This window comes from Sturnira hondurensis, unplaced genomic scaffold, assembly GCF_014824575.4.
Source record: "Sturnira hondurensis isolate 20B ecotype Veracruz unplaced genomic scaffold, ASM1482457v3 Scaffold0008196, whole genome shotgun sequence".
Taxonomy (NCBI): domain Eukaryota; kingdom Metazoa; phylum Chordata; class Mammalia; order Chiroptera; family Phyllostomidae; genus Sturnira; species Sturnira hondurensis.
The window spans coordinates 19,314,515-19,325,933 of NW_028080827.1; the positions used below are offsets into that span (position 1 = coordinate 19,314,515).

An 11,419-nucleotide genomic window follows, 5' to 3' on the forward strand; every position below is an offset into this window, starting at 1 on the left:
ATATCTGTATGCTTAAAAGTGGGAACTTCTGCACATCAAAGCATACCAGAAATAGAATTAAATAAAAACAAATATGGAAAGAGCGCTTAAAAATCAAAAAGAAAAAAATCTAAAAACCTCAACAGAAAAAAAATGGGCAGTGGACACAAAAAGAACATTAATAGAATGAAAATATGTGTAAGTGTAGGAAAATAGGTTTAACTTTATTAGAACACAAAAGATTCAATTAAAATAATATTATTTCTCACATTACTTTGCCCAAACTTTTTAAAAAGTCGTGGGTGTGGCCGAGATGCAGTGAGGTGAACAGCCTGGGTCCCCCTTCCGTGTCACTGGCCCCGTACCTGAGGGCGGCCTTCAGGAGGTCAGCTTCTCAGCAGGGGTCAGACGCCTTAGGAATGCTCGCCTGCTCCCTTTGTTCCAGCAGGTCTGCCTCTGGGGATCTTCCCTGAGAAACAGTCGTGTTTTTAATAGCAGCCAAATTCTGAGACGGCCTAGTCATCAGATACTGGGGAATTAGAAATGATGGCACACCTGTGTGGCAAAATATTACACGGCCTTTAAGCATTTTAACTGCTAGAGATACGTGTACTTTGGAAAATGGAAGAAGACATCAAGGTGCAACTGGGTTTCTTTTTTCTTTCCACTTTCTGTTTTTATGGGCTATTTACTTTACCATAAGCGTGTGTTATTTCCATTTTTAAGAATCATATTTTTGAATATTTTAAATTGCGGGGTTCTCCCACTCTCCAAAAGTAGTGTTCCTATGAAACCTTTCATAAGCCAAAATGGCGTAAAGCGAAGAAGCCATTACCATTCATGTATATGGAGACTTTTCTGAGCCTTCCCAGGCCCCAAATTTAAGGCACACACAATATTGTCTCTATTTTCTTCACCATGATCAGAACACTTAGTTACATCCAGTTTTATGTTAAGCGTAACACCCTTAGAAGGTCTCCCAGGCTTCTCGGATACCCCGGACACACATCTTGCTAGTGGAAGCACAAATCGATTGAGATAAATCTCAGGTTCTCACAGACCCAGTTCAAAGCTGTCAGTTGGATGCTAAGATGCTGAGTATAGTTCCCGGGGAAGGAGCTTAGTGGGGCCACTCTTGCTGCCCTGGATACCGCAGCTTCTTTAATGCTTGCTGCCAAACAAACACTGTCACTGTTTTTACTCTTTGCGCCCCCCCCCTTTTTTTTTGTAAAAGTGAAAATCCTCTTCGATTTCTTTTGGTTACAGAAACACGTAGTAATGTCTTTCATAGAAATGAAGTGGAGGAAAGCAAACTTTTGGAAAGCGGGGGGACACCTGCATGTGGAAGAGTTACCACGCTGCAATGCTGCTGGATGGGAAAAAGCAGGTCATAAACCTACGTACACATATGACAGTGCTTCATTTGCATGGATATGCATAATGAGTAAGCACCGTATTCAGTCTTTGGCACACAGAAAGTGCTGACTATATACATACATACTGATATCATGACAGGAATGCATACACAAGGTCTGTCTGGAAATAGTCCAGACATTGTTAATATTATGAGAGTGGTTTGCATGACATCGACATCAATGTAACCTGGCAGCCAAGGAGAGTGGACTGGAATGCACATGTGTGAACAGGGACAACTTCACCGTACTAGTCAGTGGGATGGTAGACACCATTGAGTGAGCATGTGTGTTGTGTGGTTATCACATTCGAAATGACTGAGTGAATAGAGCAACGAATCTGCATCAGGTTTTGTGTTAAGCTTGAACATTCTCCTGTGGGAACTATTCAGGTGATTCAGAAGGCCAAAGCTGGGGGCAGCTGGTGATTGGCAGCTTCATCAGGACAGCACATCTGCTCATGCATCACATCTCATGCAGAGTTTTTTTTGGGAAACATCAAATCACCCAGGTGACTGGCCCCTCTACAGCCCAGATTTGGTGCCCTATTACATCTGGCTTTTCTCAAAACTAAAATCACCTCTGGAAGGGAAGAGATTTCAGACTGTCAATGAGATTCAGGAAAATACGATGGGGCAGCTAGTGCTGACTAGGAGAACCATGTGAGGTCCCAAGGTGCCTACCTTGAAGGGGACAGAGACATCATTGTCCTGTGTACAATGTTTCTTGTGTCTTGTATCTTCTTCAATAAATGTCTCTATTTTTCATAGTACATGGCTGGATACCTTCTGGACAGACCTTGTATATGTATGTAAAATATAACCAGTGAATATATCTGGATTGCAGAGTTAGAGAGGGTTTTCACTCTTTAAAAAAAAGATTTTATTTATTTAGTTTTAGACTGAGGGGAAGGGAGGGAGAAAGACAGGGAGAGAAACATCAATGTGTGGGTGACTCTTGTGCTCCCTGCACCGGGAACCCTGACCTGCAATGGAGGCGTGTGCCCTGACTGGGACTCAGAACCAACAACCCTCTGCTTTGAGGTCTGGTGCTTAATCCATTGAGCCACGCCAGCCAGGGTGATTTTCACACTTTTTAAAAACTTTCCTACATTTTTCAAATAATCTACAATGAGTATGTAATAGTGTTACTATATTAACTTTATTATAAATTGTAGTTAAAAAAACAGATTCTCCACAATAATGAACCAAAAAGGATTTGGTGTTAAAGCTCAATTAGACATTTCTAACTGCCAGTGTTCCAGTTAACTGAAGTTTGCCTGTGTTAAATGACAGTAAATGAGTCTTTTTTCATGTCACATTTGTGTCCTTTAACAGTGCACTTCCACACTTGACTGCTGCCCTGGAGCACCCTGACAGGTATTGAGATAAGGGGACTTAACAAGTCATAATGGAAAAAGTATACGCACACAGGCACACCCAGAGCACACACCTGCTATGACCTGGGGCAAGTCACGGTCCTCGAGGGCTTCGGGCTCACATGGAAAGGAAACACAGCCGGGACGCAGCACAGCTTGATATCGAGGCTTCCTGGCTTTTTCAGCTCCTGGTAGGCGCAGCGGGGAGCTGGCAGGGCAGGCGGGGAGGAGAGGAGCAGACCCGCAGTCCCCGAGAGGTGAAGGTGCATCCGGAAGGCCTCCTCCTGCTGCCCCGGAAGACCCCACACTGACTGCTGAGGCTCCTGCCGCTGCTGCTGCCCATAGACCTGCCCTCCTCATCCCAGCCGAGGATCTGGCAAAGAGCAACCTTTCGTTGGAAGAACAAAAGAGAAAATCATGTCCTGCCTGGGCTTCCAGGCTAACTGTTCTTTCAGTCACTGGGTTTCTGTGTGATTTGTTTCTGGGGTGCTCGGGATACAGAGGGTTCCCTGAGCCTCGGTGCAGAAACTCCAGTTCACAGATAGACTGAGAGATCCTCGGCGGAACAGGGAGGCCACACCGGCAAGGTTACAGGGCAGCACGCACTGGACACGTTGCTCGTACATACTGGGAGAGAGTTTAGAACCAGAATCATAATGGTAACAAACAACAATAATGAACTAACAACTATCATTTATTGAGCACCTGTTATATGCCATCTGTTATCTCATTTAATTGTCCCATCACCCCTGTGAAGTAGGTAATGTCATGTTCACTTTGCAGATTTTGAAACTGAGATTCAGAAAGGTGAAATACCCCACCCAGGGTCTCGGCAAGTCAATGGGAGGAACGGTCCTTTCTCCCAAACTGATATCCAGAACTTACCCCGTATATGATATTCTCAGTGGGAGGTGTTTGAAGGGGATGGATTTAATGAGCATCTGCCAAATGCCAAGTCCTGGCTTTGGTGATCTCTATATGGCATGCCATTTAATGTTCAAAACAGCCTTTGTGGGGCATCCGTAATTATTCTCATTAACAAATTAGAAAGTGGGGGCTCAGAAGGTCGCACCTAAGGTCTCACTGAACCAAATAAAGGCCTTTTTAGGGAAGGCCTTTTTAGGGAAACACTAATGGGGAGAATGAATCTGGAGTAACCTGGACCCGGGATCAGAGCCCCAGAGCCAGAAAAGACTAGGAAAGGTGTGGGGTGACTGGCTGGAGGCAGCAGAGGGTCTATGGGTAACTATGATTTTGGACAAGCCGCCATCCCAACCTCAATTTCCTCATCTGAAAAATGGGACTACCATACCTTCTGTGCATGGTTGTCAGGAGGATTAAATGGGGATTGTCACGGGGATTAAGCTCACAGGACGTGCTTAACAAATGCAGGGTCCCTCTCCTCCTACCCGTTTTTCCTTTCCTCTGGTCTCTGTTAGTCGATCAGCACTCTGGTGGGGGAAGGGGATTGTAGAATTAGCCTGGCATTTTATCCTTGCCCCCCGCCCCTGCCCAGCACCAGCGTGTCATAAAGGTTTATGGAAAGGGAGCCAGCTGAGCTGCCCCCTGGCCCTACAACCTTGCCTTCTCTGGGCCTCAGCCTGGCCTGTCTGAGTGGGCCACGGCAGGGGATGCCAGCTGGCCTGTCTCCGGGGGCCTCCCCACCCCCGGTGAGCTTCCTATCCCCAGCTTGCTTTCTCTTGTAGCCTGTGCCACCTTCTTGCTGAGCCTGCCCACAGAGACTTCGGGGGCTGAGGCTGCAGCCCACTGTCCCAGGGACTGTCCCTGAAGGTGTCTCCAGTGGGTCCCTCCCCAACACGTTTCAGGTGACAGACCCAACCTTCTTTCTCCTACAGCCCTGGGTAGGGGCCCTCCCACTCCAGCAGGGGACAGGGACCCTCCCACTCCAGCAGGGGACAGGGAAGTGACTCAGCCCCCACAACCCCCTCCTCGGACTCACTCTCACACAGCTTTGCTTTGGAAAAAGGGTGGTTTTCATTTCTTTCCTTTTTTTTCCTTTAAGCACTCTTACTTGTCTGCCCCTGGGCTATTTCTCCCATGGGCCTCTGCGGTCTGGGCCAGGAGTCTGTGGCCAGCCCTTCTCTGTCCTTTCCTGGTGGAGGGTCCCGTCGTCAGGGCAGGCTGTGTGGCCCTACTGTGCGTGGTGCGAAAGAGGCCGGCCTCTGGAGGCCCCAGCTGGCCCCCTATTATATTGGCTTCTATTAAATTGAAACACATAGCACATCTATTACACAATAAACCACAGCTATTTCATGGATCAAATTAAGTTTTATTTGGGCAAATTACAACCTTTCCTACAGTCGGGCCTTTGTGAGGCCATTCCTTTTTAATAAAAGCAGCATTTCTGGAGCTGGCCCGCCTGGACCAAAGCTCCGTGGTGGGTTGGGGGCTCAGGCCGAGGCTGGCAAGAGGTTGGAAGTATGTGTGCAAATGTGTGTGTGTGTGTGAGAAAGATAGGAATTTGGGGGGCCCCTCTTGAGAATGGATTCGTCCACCTTCTCCTGCCTTCCCATCCTGAGGTTGCCATGGAAGTCTGCAGAGAACTTCTTATTAAACGAGAAAAAAGCTGCAGCAACAGCGGCAGGAAAGCATTTCCCGGAATCCGGGAGGAAGTGTGAGTCACCAGCCTGCTAAGTGAGCTCTGCGTGGCCACTGTGGCCCCAAGCCCAGGAGGCCTGGAGCACAGGGCCCGCCAGCAGGACTGCGCCAGGCCTGCCCGCATAGACATGCCTGCTGCCCAGGCTGACGCAGGCTCCAGGAATGCAAACAAAGCTGGGCGGAGGGGCCTTCTGACGGCTGGGGCACTGGGCCAGGCAGGAGGGAGCAAGCCTGGAGGAGAGGCCTGCAGAGGGGCTTTGGGTCCGACAGGCCTCTCTTTGGTGTCCTTGGAGCCCGAGCTGCTGGGAAGGCTCCAGCCTCTCAGTGTGACCGAGCCTGGCACTGCCAGCTCTGGTACAGCCTCCGGGCTCCTCCGCGTGGGACAGGGGCTGGAGTTCTCAGAATCGGTACTTGGACCAGCAGCATCAGCATCAACATCAGCTGGGAACTGGTCAGAAATGCATATTCTCAGGCCCCAATTCCAGACCTACTAAACCAGTAGAGTCCAGAGACCTGTGTCTTAACAGGCCCTCTAGGCCATTTTGTTGCACGCTCAAGTTGGCGGGCCACTGTGCTTTAAAGATCCGTGTGTCAGCTTCAAACTCATACTTGCTGGCTATTCATTCCAAAAACTAGGAGGTAATGCTTACTGTGTGCTGGGGGCTGGGCTAACTGCTTTATACACACTAAGCCACTTAATCCTCATATCCACCCTGAGGTCAGGGTCTGTGATCATTTCTCCATTCTACGGGTGACATAAGTGCTGTTTTCTAACCAGAAGCCAGCATTCTGGGATCTTGGAGATGATGGGAGATGCTGGGCCCAACTTGCAGATTTGGCCCATGCAGGTGAACTGGTTTTGTAGTGGAACTTTCCCTGGGTAGCTTTTCTTAAATGCTCTTCAGTGTCTGCCCTGTCCCCTGAGAGGTGGCGGTGGGGAAAACTCTCACGCCAGAAGTGGCGAGTACAGAGGCTTTCGGGCAGGTGGAGTCAGAGAAAAAAGAAGAGAATGAAAGAAGCCTGGCCTGAGCAGCACAGGGCCCCAAAGAATCTTGTTTTCCAAACACGGTCCCTGGACCAGCAGCATCCACGTTTCCCAGGAGCCTATTAAAAATTTAAGCTCTTGGGCCCCACCCAGGCCAACTGAGTTTGAATCTGCATTTTAACAAGATCATGTGCACTTTCAAGTTTGAGAAGCACAGGGTGGGGCACACAAGCACATACATCCCTGAGCCTCTTCTTGCATCAGAGGGGGAAGGGTCATGGGATCTGGGGTCTGCACCAGCCTCCACCCAGCTTCCTTTGGGCTCTGGCTCACATGGCATCCCCTCAGCAGACCTTGGAGCCTGAGGCACAGGAGGGAGCCTCCAGCCCTTAAAAACCCACAAACTGTATAGTGGCTTTCCCTTTGCCAGGTCCCCTCTCCCCAAAATCAAGGACCTTTACTTCCTATACTCTTCCTAAAATGTGAGCTCTGGGTTCAAACTCAGGCTCTGCCATTTATTGATTGATTCTTGTTATAAACGTCTTGGGTCCTCGTTTTTTTTTTCTTCTGTTAAATACAGGAATGATATTTTTCTAGATCATACATTTGGTGGTTGGCTAAATCAACGAATACACATAAAGTACTCAGAACAGTGTTGTGTGACTCCATTAATTAGTTACCTGCTTTCAGCCTTCCTTCCTTCTCGCCTCTTGGTGGCCCTTGGGCTGGGGCAGGTAGTGCTGACCTGTGAAGGGTTAGCACCAAGGGCTCCTGAACTGGACTCCAAAGGTAACAGAGGCTCCTGTGGGAGAAAGAAGAAATGATACCTGTATTTTACCTGCAATATGCCAGGCTCAGTACCAGGCATTCCCCTCCTCTCCACAGTTGTACCAGGAAAGTACTGTTACTTTCTGAGTTTACCTATGAGGCTTGAGATTCCAGAAGTACAGTGACCACCCAAAGAACACAATTATTGAAGGGTAAAGCTAGTGTTTGGTGAGCCTGCCTGGCCAGCCTGACCTCAGTCCCACACTCAAGTCCCATGACCCCATGCTTTTGCCTCCTCTACAGCCGAGCCCTGTGCTAAGGACAGAGCAGGATGTAGAAAGGCCAGAGCTGGCGGAGGAGTGGGGAGGCTTCTAAAGACAGCATTCGTGGCTCTTTCCCTTGGGCCTCAGTTTCCCTTGGGTAATGCTTCCTTCTCACAGGTTGTGGGTCAGGTCTGCTGAGTGGACCTGTGGCGGTTTTAGCTGCTCCTGCCTTGCTCCACCACCAAAGTATGCCCATCCCCCTGTCCCCATGACTGGAGGGCACACCTTTAGCATCTGCGTTAAAATCCCAGCAAGGGAAGACTGGTTTCAGCTCTGCTGCACAAAGGTTTTGGAAGTTGTCACTCTACACTAACCAGAAAAAACTGAACAAACTGAAAGTCAACATTTTTTTTTTCACATCCATCAGAGACTTAAGGCAAAGTTCCACACTGAAATCCAGAGAAATGGATGAATACAGAGAATCATAGCCAAGATTGGTACTTGAAGCAGAAGCCCTCAGAACGGTGATTTTTAAAACTATGGTGCTGAACTTTGGTTGACACACAGAAAAGCTGTACATATTTAATGTTTACAATTTGATGAGGTTGCATGTAACTATGAACCTGTGAAACCATCATTACAATCTATGCTATAAACCCATGGAACTTCTGGAAGCTGAGTGTGGACTAGCTTGAAAATTAAAATCTTCTGGGGGGCCCAATCTCAAACCCCCCCATACTTTCATGGGTTTTATCCCCAGGAACCCCACCGGGATTACGTGGTAAAGATGAGACTAAAACCCCCTCTGTTTGGGGTAGGAAGAGAGGAAAAGTAAACATTTGGAAATATGTCCAGAGTTTTCTCCATAACAAAGGCCTACCCTCTGTTACAAGAGCCTTGCACGGCCTGGTGAAGGGTAATTAGGCAACCCCAGGCCTCCCTAGCTTCCCTGTCTCATTTAAGGGGAGGAAAAAAGGCTTCGATGTGCTTCTGAAGGCCACAGCCCAGGGACTCAGGCCAGCTGAAACTCTGAGATGGAATGGTGAGTGTAGAACACATCCCCCCCAACATCTTCCCGCCAACGGCAGGTCTTTGGTGCAGCAACAGTGGGTTACAACTAGAAGAGCGGCAAGCTACAGGCTCTTTCAGGGAATTTCTTAGGGAAACCCACAGGTAACGGGGGAGGAGAGCAAACAAACAGGATTCTAGGGGACTGGAGCCTCTGGCATCTCCAGCTACAGCAAACCTTAAACACAGCCCAGCTCTTAGTCAAAATTAATATAAAACTTCACACTAAAAGCCTGATTATCTCAATTCCCATAATCCAATATATCATGTCTGCCTTTCAATAGAAAAGTAACAGACATGCTAAAAGGCGGGAAAACAACAGTCTGAAGAGAGAAAGCAGTCATTAGAACCAGACTCAGATATTGTAAAGATTTTTTGGAATTAAGCAAGCAATTTAAAATAACTGTGATTCGAAACAGTGCTGGGTTGCCACCGTCATGCCAGCCCCTCAGGTCTCAGTGAGGCGGGGTGGTGCTCCGGAATGGGAGGCAAGCCAGTTTGGGAGCAGAATGGGTCCAGCTTGGTTCGGCATTACTACCAGTTATTTGACAGTGACAGAACCCAAAGAGGTGCAGTTTACACTGACACGTTATGCCTCCTGTGGGAAGGACAGCAATTCCAGGGCAAAGCTGCCATTGTGGAGCTCTTGACCAGCCTTCCATTCTTTCTGCGACAGAAAACCCAGCACAGCATCACGGCGCAGCATCCTGGACCGTCAGCCCACACCAGGTAGCTGCATCATCAGCATGGTTGTGGGCCAGCTTAAGGCCAACAGGGACCCCATCACGGGGTGCCACCAAGTGTTCCTGCTAAAGAGCATCAACAATGCTTAGGTTTGCACCAGTGGCGTGTTCAGGCGCGCCCTGCATAACCTGGGCTGACCTCCTCCTGGCCAGGCACTCGTGCTGTGTCCTCTTTCCTCCTCCTCTGGAGACTATTAGCGCTCCTCCGGATGCTCCGACTATCACACACAAACAAGCAGGGCTGTGGGGGAGTAGGCACGGTGCACTGCTGCTACCTAGGTGTTGTGCATGATGTCTGGGTGCTGGACGAGTTCATCCGACAGGAGAATTTTGTGTTGTACCAGTGTGTGCCCTGGAAAGACTTGCAAGTAATGCAAAGGGGGGGTTTTGTTTTTTGTTTTTAAATCTGGCAAGTTACTGTAGTAACCCAAAGAAGTGAAGGAGAAAGCAGCTGCCTCACTGCCCAGATATTGATTTGTTCTGATGTTTCAATGCCTCATGATGCAATAAAACCACAAAAAAATTCTTAAAAAAATAAAATAACTACTATTAATAATCTAATGAGAAAAAGTAGATAATATGTACAAACACAGGCATTATATAAGCAGAGAGATGAAAACTCTAAGGAAAAAATCAAAAGAAAATGTGAAAAATAAAAAATACTGTTACAAAAATAAAGAATTCTTTTGGTGGGCTCATTAGTACACTGGACATGGCCAAGGGGAAAATCAGTGAGCATAAAGACATATCAGTGGAAACTTCCCAAACTAAAATGCAAACAGAAAAAAGAATGAAAAAAAAAGAGAGAAAGAAACAGAACATCCAAGAAGTGTGGGACAGTTACAAAAGGTATAACATATGTGTAATGGGAGTACCAGAGAGTGAAGAAAGAGAAAGGAGCAGAAGAAATATGGCTGGGAGTTTTCCCAAACCAATAACAGACACCAGACTATAGATCTAGGAAGCTCATCCACAACTGAGTAGGATAAATACAAAAATATCTACACCTAAGCATACGATGTTTAAACTGCAGAAAAGCAAAGACAAAGAAAATTTTGAATGAAACCAGAGGAGCTGTAAGTGGCCTTGCTCTCTGCCTTTCTCTGCTGTGTCTGCTGACACTGCCCTGGTCTCGTCAGCCTCTGGCCTGCTGTTTCCTTGAGACTGAGTAGCATGCCTTCAGCTAAGTTTCAGAGTCCTGATGGAGAGATCTTTGAAGTTGATGTTGCAGCTCCCAATCTGTGATTGTCAAGACCACGTTAGAAGATTTGGGAATGGATGATGAAGGTGATGATGACCGAGTTCCTCTCCCAAATGGTAACGCAGCCTTATTAACGTCCAGTGGTGCCCCCACTGCAAGGGTGATCTTCCTCCTCCTGAGGATAATGAGAAGAAAGAAAACCCAACAGATGATATCCCTGTATGGGACCAAGAATTCCTGAAAGTTGACCAAGGAACCCTTTTTGAACTTACTCTGGCTGCAGACTATTTAGACACCAAAAGTTTGTTTGATGTTACATGCAAGACTGTTGCCAGTGTAATCAAGGAGAAAACCGCTGAAGAGATTTGCAAAACCTTCAGCATAAAACAATGACTTTACCAAAGAAGAGGAAACCCAGGTATGCAAAGAAAACCAGTGGTGTGAAGAGAAGAGAAATGTTGTGCCTGAGACTGTAACACTGGAAGGATCGTTTTAAAACTAGTTGCACTTCTCTGCTTATAATTGTTAACATTAGGCAAACAGTAGACAAACGCATCTGTGAATCAACTGTATCAGTGGAGCACGGTCCTCACTGCATGGGTAGTCTGGGCATAGACTCCAACCCTATAGCTGAGTTTCTTTCAGTATGTTCAAAATGTCTCTTTTCTCTTTGCTCTGAATGCAACTGAAGTGTGGGTTTGCTAGTAAAAAAGAAAAAGAAATGAACAAACCAGAGGAAAAATACATTTTACCCACAGAACAAGAAGGATAAGAATTATATCAGACTTCCCATTGGAAACCATGCAAAGAAGAAAATGGAGTAAAACTTTTTAGGTATTGGAATTAAAGTATCCACCAACCTGGAATTCCGTGTCTTGCAAAGTGATACTTGAAAGTGAAATAAAGACTTTCTCAGACAAAATTGGGAAAATTTGTTACCAGTAGGCCTGTCTTCCAAGAAATGTTAAAAGGAGTTTTTCGGGGGGAGAGGGCATGGTGTAGG

General features: G+C 47.2%; 2 pseudogenes; both read left to right on the forward strand.

Moving 5' to 3' along the window:
* Positions 1–8,953: 8,953 nt before the first annotated feature.
* LOC118992529 (nuclear transport factor 2-like) lies at positions 8,954–9,353 on the forward strand (annotated as a pseudogene).
* Positions 9,354–10,388: 1,035 nt separating this feature from the next.
* LOC118992492 (S-phase kinase-associated protein 1-like) lies at positions 10,389–10,912 on the forward strand (annotated as a pseudogene).
* Positions 10,913–11,419: the final 507 nt, after the last annotated feature.